Source organism: Spermophilus citellus (genome assembly GCF_964194105.1).
Source record: "Spermophilus citellus genome assembly, chromosome: 19".
Lineage (NCBI taxonomy): Eukaryota > Metazoa > Chordata > Mammalia > Rodentia > Sciuridae > Spermophilus > Spermophilus citellus.
In genome coordinates this window covers 5,991,754-6,007,208 of record NC_138201.1, presented here as the reverse complement: position 1 = coordinate 6,007,208, position 15,455 = coordinate 5,991,754, and the positions used below count along the sequence as shown (strand labels likewise).

At 39.5% G+C, this 15,455-nt stretch overlaps 1 protein-coding gene across 1 annotated transcript in view; it reads left to right on the top strand.

Moving 5' to 3' along the window:
• The window catches only part of CNTN3 (contactin 3), a 335,296-nt gene that overhangs the window by 101,096 nt on the left and 218,745 nt on the right, over positions 1 to 15,455 (top strand). The window lies entirely within an intron of this gene.

Below are 15,455 nucleotides of genomic sequence, written 5' to 3'. Positions count from 1 at the left end.
GCAAGGTGCGTTCTTGATACTTCCACAGGCATCAGATGGTTCCTCCTTGATGCCTCCGAGGGGAGGGAGGGTGTGATGCTGAAGAGTGTGAAGAGATGGGTGTGTACATGTGGCAACTGTGCACTGGGGACATTGAGGGAAAGGGTGGTTACCAAAAATGTTTCTGAATATTTTATCTCTAAATGTTGTCCAGGTGAATGGCTTTAAGTGGATGGACAAAAGCCCACATTTCCCTAGGAGGTTAGCTGTGCAAAGGAATCTTCTTCTTTCCTCAGAGGTGCTCCTAAGTGAGAAAGCTCAGGGCTGTGTTGTTAGCAGCTGGCCAGGAATGACCATCCCCAGAGCCCCAGTGGCCGAGAGGGTCAGACTCTCTGTATGATGGTGATGGTTGACAGGCTCTAGCTGTGGCTCTTGTGTTGATCGACTGTGTCTTTCCTTCTTGAGGACTAGACACTGTTTTCCTGGAATGAGTAGTGGAATGAGTGCAGTCACAGGATCCTGCTTCAAGTACTCCTTGCTGATTCAGCTCTCCTATCATCTAGAGTTTGGGAGAACAGGTCCTTAAATACAATTTGTGTTTCCTTTATGCAATGTCTCTGCCATCTTGCAGACAATTTGAGTTTGACTTTGTGAACATGCTTACCAATGTGAAAATAGGACTTTCCTTCATGATTATCAGTTGACAGTTAATGTCTGGAAGTTTGCAAAGAAATAGTGAGCACTGTTGCATGCCACTCCTCAGTGGCAGATATTGTGCAGGGTGTTTTATTTGTGGTTTTCTATAATTCTCAACTATGCAGGGTCCATCTCCCACACATTGTCTTCTAATTCCTGTGAGTTTTGTTTATTTCTTCTTGCTTAACATAAATCGCAGAGCACCTGACAGTGGAAAAGCCTGCTCAGGTATTCCTATGCTATCCTCCATCCCTCCACACACCCAGCTCCATCCCCATTTCCATGAACTCAGAGCCTGAATGCAAGAAAAGTTCTATTCCTAGGGGTCATCTAGGCAGTTGAAGCAATTCTCACTGAAACACTGATAAACACTTTAATTTGAGAAGTGGCAGTGCATAGAGCTCTTGCTTTATCAGTGTGTCCCATCTTCCGTGTGCCTCCTTTTATTCCTACGGATGAGAAGCACAGATGCAATCACTGTTCACGTCTCTGCATGTTGCTTCCCTTGAAATTAAGTAAGTTTGAGACAATGTCAGGTGACAGAACTCTGTGCTTACATGCATAGTACTGGGTGCTATTTTAGATGGAGAAATTTTGAATTGAAAATTGTTCTATGAGAACAGTGTACAGTGGGGAACAATCAGATTCTGCCAGCATCTTTACGTATATAAATATGGGGGTGTGTAATTGGAAGGTGCTATGAAAGAAGATAGAGTCTGTTTATCTTTTGTGATGTGACTTTCCATCATTTGAAAGCAGTGTCACATTATTAAACAGCTTTTAGAGTTTTTATTTGCCAACTGTGGCAAGGAGAGATTTAATCCAGATATTGTACTGGAACTTGCTGATTTTCAAGTGATTTCCAGTTTTTTGTTTGTTTGTTTTGGCATAGATCAGCTAATAATGTCCATAAGGAATGCATTGTAATTTCTTTGAGGGTTCAGTGAAAAGGAGACCGGACAGTGATTGCAGAAATGGAAAATGGTTAGGCTTCATTAGTGCATTAAGATACAAATAAATATTATTCAACATGCTGTTTATTTATTCATTTGTCAGCCTATGAAACTGTTGACCTGTGGTTGGAGCTTATAATCACTGCCCTTGCATTGGATGTTTCCTTATGCAGTTTTGCCTCCTTGTGATAGTACCAGTCACATGAAATTCCATGCAGATGGGCAAGATTGCAACATGGGTGATTATGAAAATATTTGATCAGCATTCTGTGAGCGTGGGGAAAACATTTGAATGTGAAGCATGATGCTTTGGGGGCATACTTTATTGTTGATATTTATTGTTTAGAAAGAAAATTAAAATAACTTGATGTTTCCAGAAAAAAAAAAAGAGCATCCTGTACCCCTGGCTGGCCATTAGACTTATTGACTTCTTCCACCTTTCACCTGGCAGCTAAGGTATCAAGCTCTTATCTTGGTCTTTGACTTATTCGTGTCTCTTTTTACCATCCGGGCTTTGCTTATTTATAAGATCCCTGGAACAAAACTAATATCCTCACCTGTCACTTAAACTGGAGATAATGTGTTTCTTTTAATTAAGAGGACAATTTTAGTAAAAATAAATAAATTAATTAGTTAAAAGGCAGAGGAAGGGGATGGGGAGGACTCCGTGTACCCAGGATGAGCTGGACTCCAGCTTGTGGGGAGTGAACTTATAAGGTATTGTGGAGGAAGCTGTTTGTTCCAGGGACCCATTACATGGGCATTGAATACCCAGTATCTCTGTGGAAGGTGGCCAAGAGAGAACCGAAGGGCTGGGTCTGGGGACAGTTGTGGGGTTGAACAATGAAACCCTATTCTCTGAACTTGATGATTCTGTCCAGTTTGTTTACCTGCTCAGCTTCCTGGAATCTGCTGAGCTGGAGAAATGGATTATGCAGGCTGCCATTTTGAATGGCTCTGATTGGTAATGCATCCTTTATTCCCATGGTGTGAACAGTATTTGCTTCTCTAATCTTCACATACACGGAGGTGGGTGAAGGCTGCTGCCATTTTGGGGCATGTTACTGCTGTGTGGCATTGTTTGCTGTCACCAAGGGACATGAGGGCACTAATTAGTAAGTATCATTGGATGAACACATAAATACTGGGAGTAGCATTTGCTTGTTCTACATGGCATCCTAGATTCCTTCTCCTGAGAACATTTTCAATCTGGATGTGCCATCCAGGGAGTTTTAAAGGTATATGACAAAATTTGTATTTTTATATGAGCTTTCCGTCTTTGAAGTAGAGCTGCCAGCTTTTTTAGTTTGCTAGATGATACTGTCCCTGACTTTGTATAGGAAAACATAACTTTTCCTTCTAATGCATGAGTGTTAGTGTGGGTGTGTACATACACAAGAAGTATTTAAGTTCAAACATTTGCACAAATATAAAGAAATGGTAATCAGCATATAATTATGTAAGTAATTATGAAGCATTGACTGCTGAACTGTATACTGCATGGGATTCTCAGTGAACATCTATTTTTTCGTTAAGAGATCATATTTACTGCAGTGTATTTAGGGCCACAAATGATTTTTCCCCTTAATTATGCAGCCAAGTGAATTGATAATACTCAGTGCTGTGGCCATTATTCCTATTATGCGAGAAGAGAGAAAATGAGCATTCAGAAAACAACAATATAAAGTAATGTGATATGTCTTCTTTCTGCCTGTGGGGTTTCGGAAAGCTCTTTGCTGCTCATGTTGTTGTGTTTCCCACTGATACAACTTGGGTGGGTAATTATTTGAAAATGTGGTGGAGAGTAAATACTTGCTGGGTAACATTCCTCAAAGAGATTCATACAGTGGGCATCATAGAGATTCTGTAGATTAATAGGTACCTTTTGTCTTAGGCATAACACTGGGAAGTATGTGTTCAAACCAGATGATTGAATGCAGGTACTAGTGTTTATAACCACTATGAAGAAAGGACAATTCTGCACTATTTTCTCCTGCCATGTAGACAAAGAGCTGTAATGGATAAAGACATTTGTTAGACAACTTTATCATAAATTGCTTTTGGTCAGTTAGATGTAATTAAAATTTTGATGCAAGGCTAAGCAAAAAATACACAATCACAATGTCGAATGCCATTTATTGCACCACTGCTACACTGAAAAAAAAACCTGCTAATCACACATTGAAAACTTATACTGTTGATATCATTGCATATTAGCAGTAGAGAGTTCAGTGGCTTACAGCTTGAGTGATCTCTCTAAAGCAATATGGAGATATTATGGGGAAAAGTTTTATCTATTTTTCACCAAACTTACTTTGGTTTCTAGTCAATGTGGTCCTTCCTAATGCAGCCATCAGCAAACTTTTTCAAAAGGAGCTACATAGTAGATGCTTTTGTCTTTGTAGGCCATGTAGTCCCCTCATAACTACTCAGCTTTATCACTGCAGGGTGAGAGCAACCGTGGATAACAGGCAAACAGCAAGTGTGGCCTCAGTGCAGTGAGACTTTATTTAGAGATGTTAAAACTTCAATACCAGGCAATGTTTAAGTCTCATGAAATATTATTCTTTTGATTTTCCAAAAGCTGAAGTTGGTCAGATTTGGCTCAGGGGCCTTAATTTTTCAACCCACGTCTTAAAGCATCAATACATGTTTTAATAAACAGTCCCATCAATAAATGGGAAGTTGAACTGGACAGACATTTCTTAAATGAAGAAGTATGAACAGCCAATAATTATGTGGAAAGATGTTCAATGTCATTAGCTATCAGGAAAAGTGCAAATCACCACTACCTTGAGATTTCATCTTAGCCCAGTCAGAATGGCCTTTGCCAAGAATACAAAAACAACAACAAAAATACTTAAATGTTGGTGAAGATATGATTGAAATATGTTATTTGCATGCACAAGGATGCCATAATGAAACCCATTCTGTAAAATTAAGATGCTTTAATTTTAAAAAGTACATGTTTTTTAAGATCATTTTTTCCTCAGGCAGTTATCACGTTACCATTTGCAAGGTCTTTTGCAATGTTCTCTGAAGAGGCACAAAGGACCTAGGCTAAGGAACAGGAAGCAACCTGCATTCAAAATACAGATGCTTTAGGAGATGTATAATTCAATGTACTAAATTGAATTTCTGATAAAGTGGGATTATTTTTGGCTAGACTATCAAAACAGACTTTGTGCCTTGAAGGATAAAGGGAAAATCATTTGAGGAAGAAAAATGGCATAAATCAATCCAAGATAACTTACTTGATAAATAAAGTTATTTTTAAAGTAATTGTGAGTACCCTGCTGACTGACAGCCAGGAATGTCTTGTTCCATGTGGGGCTGTGATCGGTGACAATGGAGACTACAGTCCACACTGCTGAGTCGAGGACAGCTGGACCTTTCATTAGTTGTTTTTAAAAAGATGAAATTAGCCTCCATGCCTGATATCTTTATATTTTGAAACCTGATTGCTTAAGGGAAGTTGTTCTACTTTGTTCTTCCCCTTCTGACCATTCTGTGGTCCACATGGAAGCCTTCTTGAGAGAGGTAGCCCAGCAGCCCACCTCTGCAAACCACAATCTCCAAGCATCTCCGATAAGTCTTCCTTGTTTTGTATAATCACAGTATTATTTTGGATTTGCAAAACCCTGAAAAGACAATCAAGTTAAGGTCCCATCTGAAAAACAAACAGAGCTCCTACCCTGAAATAGAGAATCAGAGTGTGGAGTGTCACCAATGTTCAGAGCAGCTCAGTTCACAATAGTTAACTGTGGAAGCAACTTAGGGGACCTTCAACAGATGAATAGATAAAGACACTGTGGTATACATGCACAGTGGAATATTACTCAGCATTAAAAGAGAATAAAATCATTCCTTTGCAGGTAAATCTGCAATGGATCTGGAGAATATCATGCTAAGTGAAGTAAGCCAATCCCAAAAAACCAAAGGCCAAATGTTTTCTCTGATAAGTGGATGGTGATCAATAATGGGGTGTGGCATGGGAGGAGTGGAGGAACTTTGGACTGGGCAAAGAGGAGGGGAAGGAGGGACGAAGGTGCAGGGGTAGGAAAGGTAGTGGAATGAGACAGACATCATTACCCTAGGTACATGCATGGTTACATGAATGATGTGATGTGTACTCTACTTTGTGTCCAACCAGAGAAGTGAAAAATGGTGCTTCATTTGTGTACAACAAACCAAAGAACATTCTACTGTCATGTGTAACTAATTAGAAAAAAAAAAAAAAAAGAATTGCGGAGGGTCCCAGGAAGCCAGCAGGCAACTGAGGTACATGCTTACATTTTATTCTGACATAAGAAGACTGAGCCTAAAGTCAGAATCACACATCAGTTACTTGTTAACTAAATCCCCAGTTTGTGTAAATGACTTCTTGGAGATTTTTGCATATTTTGCAAGATCTATGCAAATGTTCATTACCCTGAAAATAACTTTAACCACAGCAAACTTTCTTTGAGATCCCTGGAATGGACCAGCCTGGCAGATGCATGCCCTTCTTGGTGATGTTTTGTTTTAATGGCTGAGACAGCTGGTACTTTCCTGCACATCATTAAAACCTAGATACATGGTCTTGCTTCAGCACTCAGAAGTTCTGCAATAGAGTATCAGTGGAGTGCATTGCCCTTAAAAGTGCTATTTATGTTTGTGTGTTAGCGAAGCTACTCCTGTGTAGTACCATGTTTATAGAACTCAGAAGAGAGTGGCTGGGGTGGGGATGAGTAGAGCCTCAAAATGCCAAAATAGAAATAGCCACCTAATGACAGTAGGTGCCTCTTCAAGGACATAGTGGGGGTGTTTCCTAAGAGCCATGGTTGTAGTCCCTGAATTAGCTTCTACCATAAGTTGATATTTTTATATAATTAATTATTTTATACCTGGGTGACTGTTTTACAATTAGAGACAGGGTATCTGCTTAGGCTGTCCTGTGAATAAACATGGGGAAAGAAAGATTGATTTTCTGTTTTGCTGGGCATGGTGGTGCAAGCCTGTCACCTCAGAGAGTTGGGAGGCTGCAGCAGGAGGATCTCAAGTTCAAAACCAGCCTCAGGAAATTAGTGAGGCCCTAAGCAACTTAGAAAGACCCTTTCTCAAAATAAAAAGGGCTGGAGATGTGGCTCAGTAGTAAAGTGCCTCTGGATTCAGAAACTATTAGAGAGAGAGATGGGGGGGGGAGAGAGAGAGAGAGAGAGAGAGAGAGAGAGATATGATTGATTTCTAGTGTGATGCTAATTTACTAAATTTTCTAACCTACAAAATATGTTATAAGTGCTTAGAGTAGAAATGCGTGTTTACTATCTTCTGAAAGTTTAAAGCCCAGGGATAGGGGAGTAGGAGTGGAAAAACAATCAAAAGCAATATATAGTAGAACAAAGATACTGTGCTGAGTGAAATCCATGTTTTGCTAAGAATGCAGAGTGGGGAAGATTCCATCTAGGTGCTGGAAGCCAGGAAGGATTTCTGGAAGAGCAGGGAGCAACTTCCTCACATCCCCTGCATGGATGTCTGCTGCCCGTGCACATGACCAGATGGTTCTCCTGAGGTGGAAAGTATATAGAGCTTCCATTTACCTCGTCCTTTCCAGCTCTGGGAATCGCTTACCTATCATCTGCGCCAATATCAAGGAAAACAGCAAAAGCTAAAATTGAACACTGCTTTCTTACTCCAAGGATTTGACATTCACTTAGAATTCAAGATTCAATACACACATATACACAGTGTCCAGCACAGGCACAGGAGTCAGTGTCTATTTTCGCTGTACAGGTGGTTGTTCATTTGGGGAGATGTACACGTTTGCTAACCAAGTTTACACCAGGAAGATAGACTCTTTTTCCACACTGTATAGCACTAAGAACCAACATATTTCAAGATGAGATAAAGTACGGGTCCTTATTGGCCAACATTATAAGAATGTTCACTATTGCTTCTCTGCTCCTTGATACCACAGAGGATGTCGCAGGTCAGCACATGTGGAGATGGGTTTCTTGTCTGTACTACATCTTGGGACCAATCATAATGCTCTTTCCATTTTGAAGGTGATTTTATTTTTGTTCCTTCATTGTCAAGATTGGTTATGTTTGTGAAGAACATGAAGGAAATAGCTTCAAGTTATCCCCCATTCCCCTAAAAAATAATAATCTTGGATACAGGTGGCAGGGGAGGGATGCTTTTATATGAGGGTCATTAAAACAAAGTTAAGAACCTATTGATTGGAGATGATGTTAGAATAGTAGTTTTTGGTGAGATTAACCAATCAAATAGGATAAAGCAGATTTCATAGAATAGAATACAGTAGAATATTATGGAAAGAAATGATGTGCTGAGGTCCAGCAAGCAGCAAGATTGGTGTTATTTCAAGAAGCATTTTTATCAGCTGAATGTGTAATCATATACACATGCATGTAGTGTCTGTAGTAAGTGATGTGAAAAGTATTTTTTTAAATTTTATGTCATGAAAAATGTAAGTCTAAGCAGTTCTGATACACCCCCTACTCCAGATGATATTTTGGGAAAGATTGTGCTCTGTGTCCTGCTTCTTGGATCCTTCTGCCTATCCCAGCTTAACACCCCCCACCACCACCACAGTAATCTAGAAGTGCAAGTGCCGGATACTTGCTTGGGAAGAGGGAGGTCAGTGGTACTTTACACACTCAGGTCTGAACAAACAACACTGGCCTCTCCTGAATGAGGCAGGGGTAGGGAAAGACAGCCTTTTTCTACTGAATGAGATTACAGCTGCAAAATTACAGCAAAATTCAGTCACCAGATAGAATCGATTCTTATCCTCTCCATTACCACCAATTTATAATAGGAATTCTTTATTGTATAATTATGTTTTCATAGAAACAATAGCCTTGAATAAGAGTTTGATATGAAACATTCTTTCTTAAACACATGAAGGGAAGTGTGTCTGAGCCCAAAGAGCCTTGACCCCAAACTCTTTGGCAAAGAATAGAAACCACAGTTGTAATCATCTCTTTTAGAACCTTGGAGAGCAGTGTACTAAAGAAATATTTCAAAAGGAGTTGATTAATGAACTAGTTTCCCTATCATTGGTGAGAACCATGTAAATTTGTATAGTTCAATCATGCTCAATGAAACTCAGTGTAATAAAATTGGGAATTTAAGTGTGTTTTCTTTTCAAATAAGTAGACAACGGATCGTATTCTCTTGGTGTGTTGTACACATCATGCACTGTAACTCAAAACAACATGCTAATGTTTTTCTTTTTCTTTTTTCTTTTTTCTGTACTGAGTAGAATTGCTAAGGAACCATCCAGCAAGAAAGGTACAGCAGTGAGCTAGGATTTATGAAAGGACATTAGGCAGGTTCAAATCATGAGAGCTCAAATTTATAAGTCAATAGCACAAATTTGAATAAAGCCACAAAGTCTCATGAAAACATGTTAATCTGCAAAAACTTCCACCCATCTCCTTTCAGACTGTTTTTCACCCAAGGCACTGCTTATTTCCTGCAGTGTAACTGTGAATGGATTAACCTCTTCATTCAATTGTAAACATTACAACCACCAGAAATATAGCCATTATGGGCTGGGGTTATAGCTCAGTGGTAGAGCACTGATCTAGTGTGTGTGATGCACTGGGTTCAGTTCTCAGCACCACATAAAAATAAATAAATAAATAACTAGGAAAGAAATAAATAACTAGGAAAGAAAAAAGAAATACTGCCATTAGATTAAAAATGTGAACATAAAATAGCATGCATTATGAGAAGTTCTCCTATGTCTGTTTACTGAAATGCAGTAGAGATTGAATATTAATCAGTCCAGTAGAATAGATCAAACTTTTCATCAACATCTGCTATTACTTTACTGAAACAAAGGAAAATCCAGATATTTCCCTGTGTATGAAAACCCTTCTATAAACAGATGTGTATGGGGCCTGAGCTTTTTTTTTTTTTTTTTTTTTTTCCTTTACAAGTGGTAATTAAAGGATTTATGTAATCCTTGGTACAGATTCGTCACACTCTGAAAGGTCTCTGTCATTCCAGGAAGGAGCACAGCGTTGTTTGAATGTTTATTTTTAGGTTCTGTGAAGCTTAACTGGTCCTTTTCAGTTCTGATTGCCTCGTTATCAAATGCTCTTCCCCATGTGGTTTCTCTCTGTTTTTGGACAAAGTAGGAAGTGCAGGCTGGGGAAAAAACATACCTTGAACTATTAATTTAGCAACTTGAAGCATTACCTCTTTCTATTGTCCAGGTGTGTGCCAGGCTCTAGCATCTTTTTCTTTTTTTGTAATTTTTTTTTCTTATTATGTGGTGCTGAAGATAGAACCTAGGGCCTCACACATACTGGGCAAGTGCTCTACCATGGAGCCATGACCAGTCCAGCCCTTCTTTTTCTTTTAACCTAAATTTTGAGTAACATTTCTGGGTGTAGGAAACAGATAAATTGATTATTCCCAGTAAGCATTTTATTTTCCTTTCTCATCCTAAATATGCTATATTGCTTCCCCCCATTTTTCTAAGTTGTTGCCTACAGTACAACTTTTGCCTGCAGATGTCAGATAAGCACTAGGCATATTTTTCTAACCCAGGATGTTTGGAGTTATGCTCAATTACCAGTTCCTTCCCATCTTGATTCATGAACTCAAAGGTCTTTGGGTTGGCTTTTCTGTGATATCATATATATAACCTACATATAATATATTTTACTACATAATCTATATCTAATACATATTACATATATAACATAAATATGTCAAATATAATATATGACATCCAATTAGGAACTGTGTGTGTATGTATATATGTATATATGAGGAGTGTAATATATCTGTATATATTTCACCCCTTAGTTCATAATTAAAATACTGAAGTGACAACTATAAGTACTTCAAAATATGACCTTATTTGGAAACAGGATCATTGCCAAAGTAATTAGTGAAGATATGATCATTAGGGTGTACCTGAATCCATTGGGACTGGTGTGATTATAAAAGGGGGAAGGGCATGGAGGGAAGATAGCCTGAAGAGACACAGAGAAGTTTGCTGTCTCCAAGCCCAGGAGATGGATCTAGAACAGATCTTCCTTCCTGGCCCTTAGAAGAAATCCACCCTGCTGATACCTGGATTTCAGATTTTCATCCTCCAGAACTGTAATCCATTCTTGATACAGACTCTAGCTTTGTGCTACTTTGTTTTGGTAGCCCTAACAGATTACTGAACGCTCTTTGGCAATTTCTCCCCTGCCTTCTCTGTTCCCAGTCAAGAGCTGTGGAGTGTTCTGGGAACACTTCCAGTCTGTGTAGCCAAAGCAGGCTCTGGAGGATATAAGTAAGAGCAGGCAGCAGGCAGGGAGTGGACAACTGTGTCCACCATGGCCAGCTTTCAACATGCCGCGAGTGTCTGACATTCAAATAAGGCTAAAGAAATGAGTCTTTCCAAGATTGAACACTTTATCATTCCCTAACTTTGGAAGAATATAAGCGTCATCTCCTCCTCCTCCCCTTCCTCTTCCTCCTCCTCCTCCTCCTCTTCCTCCTCCTCCTCCTTCTCCTCCTCCTCCTCCTCCTCCTTCTCCTCTTCCTCCTCCTCCTCTTCCTCCTCTTGGGATTTTCTGGCTTTATACCACTAATGCCAAAAATGATGATGTCATATGATTTTAAAGTGTTTCTGCATTTAAGAATTATTTGGGGTGGAATGGTTGGGTCTGGAGTACAGATCTCGTCTCTTTGGCAGAATATTTATTTTGCTTTCTTTAACTCAAGCTAGTGCTCCTTCTGTTTAGTTTTGAATCTGTATTCCATTCTAAAAACACTTTCTGGAGAAAATCATCTTCAGTAAAATTACCTTGCCTTTTAGAATTTGTCCTCTTATTTGCAAAATGCACGGTTGTTTTTTTCTGATGCAGTTAGGATGTAAATCGGCAAGGGAAAGTAAGATGGGCTGTCTGTTTCCCTAGGAATTTCAGAGATGACATCACTTGTCTTTTAGGAATTCTATTTATTTTAGTAAAAGCATTGCTACAGCTTGAAATCCCTTGTCTACATCTCTGTCATGAATTTTCTTCATGAAAATTGTACGGCATGTGACCATTAGAATTGATCAGCCACAGTTTGATCTTTTACATGGCATTACCTCAGGAGGCCATAAAGCTTGTACTTGCATTCAAAGGCAGTTATTCCTAGTTGTTTGTGGGTGTTTGGGGAAAAAAATAACACCTTAGGATTGGATTTGGGGACGTATTAGTCCTGTTTGGAAATGTTATATACCCTTTATTTTCGGTCATAAACTTAAAATGGAGCTTTGGAGCCAGGCTAGTGTATCAAAAAAAAAATGCCCCTGTCACAAAAAGTGACACTTAGTATCCATCTGAATGTTGCATGGTATCCCTTTGGTTAGTCAGGGGGCCCCTTCTGTCTTCACTCACACTCCTTTTTGCTGGTTATGAATATGTATGTGAATTGCCAAGATTCTCCCCTTTTGAGGATCAAAATTCATTCTGAAGAAAATATTGGACGATTTCTTTCAGATTAGTGAAGACTTCAGAATGTATTCTCTTTAAGTTTATATTGCTGACAAGAGACCAGAACATTATGCCCCAGCATCTCTGAACACCTATTTTATTCTGGTTCTAGCAAGACTGAGTGGCTTTTGTCTTTTTTTCTGAGCATAAAGCACGGACTAGCCTGACACCTTTGATTATTAATTTGTACTTATTTTTTAAGACTCATTGGAGGCTCCCAAGTGCTTGCAGATAGCCTGAGAGCCTCCAGGAGCTGTAAATTTCAGAGTTGGTGGATATGTGCCTCATGGGCTGTTAACTTCAGTGTCATTGGGAAACGCTGGCTTTGAAAACGAAGGCTGATAGCTAATTTTCCCCTCTAACTGTATTTAGTGTGGTGTGGATTAGTGGAAAGGGAAACAAACCAGGAATGTGAACCCTGGGACTGATTCCACATATCTCATCAAAAAACTGTTACCATGTTCAGGCTGTTTAATCTCTGTGTCCCACTTCTGTGGAGGCCAAACTACATATAAGGTAGGAGGTTAAGTCCAGGAATTAAAATCTTAGCTTTATCAATGACCAGGTTAAAAATAATATCTGTGTTTTGTAGAATTATTGTGTTTCATTTATCTTATTTGGTTCAATAGTAGAAAAATGTTGAATATCTACCATGCTCTAAGAGCTGGGGATACTCCAAGGAATGAGACAGAACAATAAATAACATGTATTCACCTGCCCCTCAACTTATGCCATATGGGATTAGGTCCTGATAAACCCATTGTGAGTTGAAAGTACTATGAATCACAACTAGATTCACCTCATTTACCTAGCATTCTGGCTTAGCAACAGGTGCACTGTGGAACAGACTGTCAGTTGCTTCCTCTTGTGATCCTGGGGATTATGGGGCTTTCTATGGCTGCTCAGCGTCGTCATGAGAGAGGGTTGCTTCACACATCCCTGGCCATGGAAAGAATGGAATTTATAGTTCCAAGCATGCTTTCTGCTGAACGCACACTGCTTTGACACCAGTGTAAAGTTGAAAGCTGTCAAGTTGAGGTATTGTAAGACAGCACCATTGGTACCCATGTGTATGGTATTTGTATGTGGAGATCCAGCGGAACCATGAGTTGGACTTGGATGTGTGACTGGTGGAAACGCATGAGTAATGACTTCAGATAGGGATTGTCATGTTTTAGTAGAGAAGATGACATTTATGTTAAATTCTGAAGGATTAAAAAGAAAGAAACCACCCATGCGAGCTCAGAGGTGTCAAGAAAGTCAGTGTGACTGAGGAGGAGAAACACAGACAGCATGGCCCGGATTGCCCTGGTCAGGGAGGCAAAGAGAGTGGTTGCTTAGGATGGGGCCACACCTGGAGAACACTCTACAAAGGTTAGCAAATTAGCTCTTGTCACAATTCTCTCAAAAGGGTCTCAGAAACCATGTTTCTCGTTACTTCACCTCTTGATCTAAAATTAATAGTGATATCTGGAGGAGAAATGGAGCATTACTTGAGATGTGACTTTTATTAGATGATGACAAGGTGAAAATTGGGATTTTTATTGTGGTCACTTGTAAAAAAGTTTTTTTTTTGTATATATATATATATATATATATATTTATATTTATTTATATTTATATATATTTATTTATATGTATTTATATATATATTTATATATATTTATTTCGGGATTGAACCCAGAGGTGCTCTACCACTGAGTCACATCCCCAGCCCATTTTATTTTACTTTTTGTTTTGAAAGAGGTTCTTGCTAAGTTGCTGAGACAGGCTTTGAACTTGTGATTCTCCTGCCTCAGCCTCCCACATTTGGGATTAGAGGCATATGCCATCATGCCTCGTTCAAGGAAAAAAAAAAAAAAAAACAGCTTTGTCTCGTTCATTTAAAACACCCTTTCTTATCTGTCCTTCATTTTTCTCCTGTTGATTTCTTTTCCTATCTTATCTATCATTTCCAATTTTTCGCATTATGTCAATCTGCTGTTGCTGTAAATCTAACATTTATGAACGTTTGTCAAAAAGATAATTCCATGCCATCTCATAAATGAATAAAATATATAAATCAGAAGTTATCATGATAGGAGAATGTTCAGAAAAAGCTGCCATGTTCAACATATTTACAAACAGACATCAGTAGCATTTTCAATTAAATTGACAAACTCCGTGAAAAGAATTAACTCGTGTATTTTTCTTGTCTATGTGGTAAGCTGGTTGAGGGTGGAGAAACTGAGAAAACAGTAGCAGTCGTTTTCCATTAGTGGGTATTTTAAAATCCATTTCTTCTGAAGTGCATTGTTTCATACGTGGGAAAAGTGAGCGCTTTTTCCTTGTCTCATTTTCCTTCATGGTCAAGGTCAAGCACAGGGGCTCTGGAAGCTAGCCAGCTGCCTTCTGCAGGTGGGGTACACACGTGGGGATCCATGTGTGGTGGGGTCACAGGGAAGAGTGCTCTGAGATAGCTGGACTTTGAAACCTGCCCTCAGTTCTGATAGCCACTTTGAGTCAGTGGGGAGGAGCCCAGACCACCCTGAACTTGGATAAGTTGCTAAAAGGACTGATGGGATGCACTGAAAGCTATTATGCTCACAATTATACAGGGAAATGATCTATACTAAAATTAGCCCAAGGAAGAGACACACAGGGCAGGGCCTAGAGAATGCACATTGCTAGCCTTGTGTCATCCTCAGGACCTGTTACCCTCCCTGCACTGATGTGTGACAATACACCAGCTGTTTCGCCATCCAGGGAAGCTTGCTGAGCTTGATGTTCCCGGTATTCAGTGGGGTTGTGCTATGGGGGTATCACAGATGGATTGCACAGTGGTTGAACTCAGTCTTCAGTGCAGTAGATACCCTGGGATCCCCAGTGTCTGTCCATAAACAGAAGACTGGCATGTCTAGGTAACCAATTCTCCTCCCAAGACTACTGCTAGGTTTAGCTGGTCCCAGCATAAGACCCAGTGTGGCCATCCCTGCTTTAAACAAAGATGCCAATCAAATGTGACATAAATTATCTCCTTGAAGTCAAGGCCAAAAACCTGAGTTAGGGCAAGGCCAAATTCTTTATGCAAAAGGCAAGAAGATGTCTTTGCACGAACCGGGGAATCAGTTTATTTTAGAGTGTATAGCACATTCTGAAGTGCTGTGTGAATTTGCTCACACCACCTAAGCATTCTTAGGCTCCACATCCTTTATCTCTGCCTTGGAATAATTGTGGCACTAACTTCAAGGAATGTGCTAAAGACTGGAGGACAGATCTGGATATCTGTTGCTCTTTTCAGAATATCTTGGATTATTCTGATTATCATATTGTCACCTTATCATGGATGTGG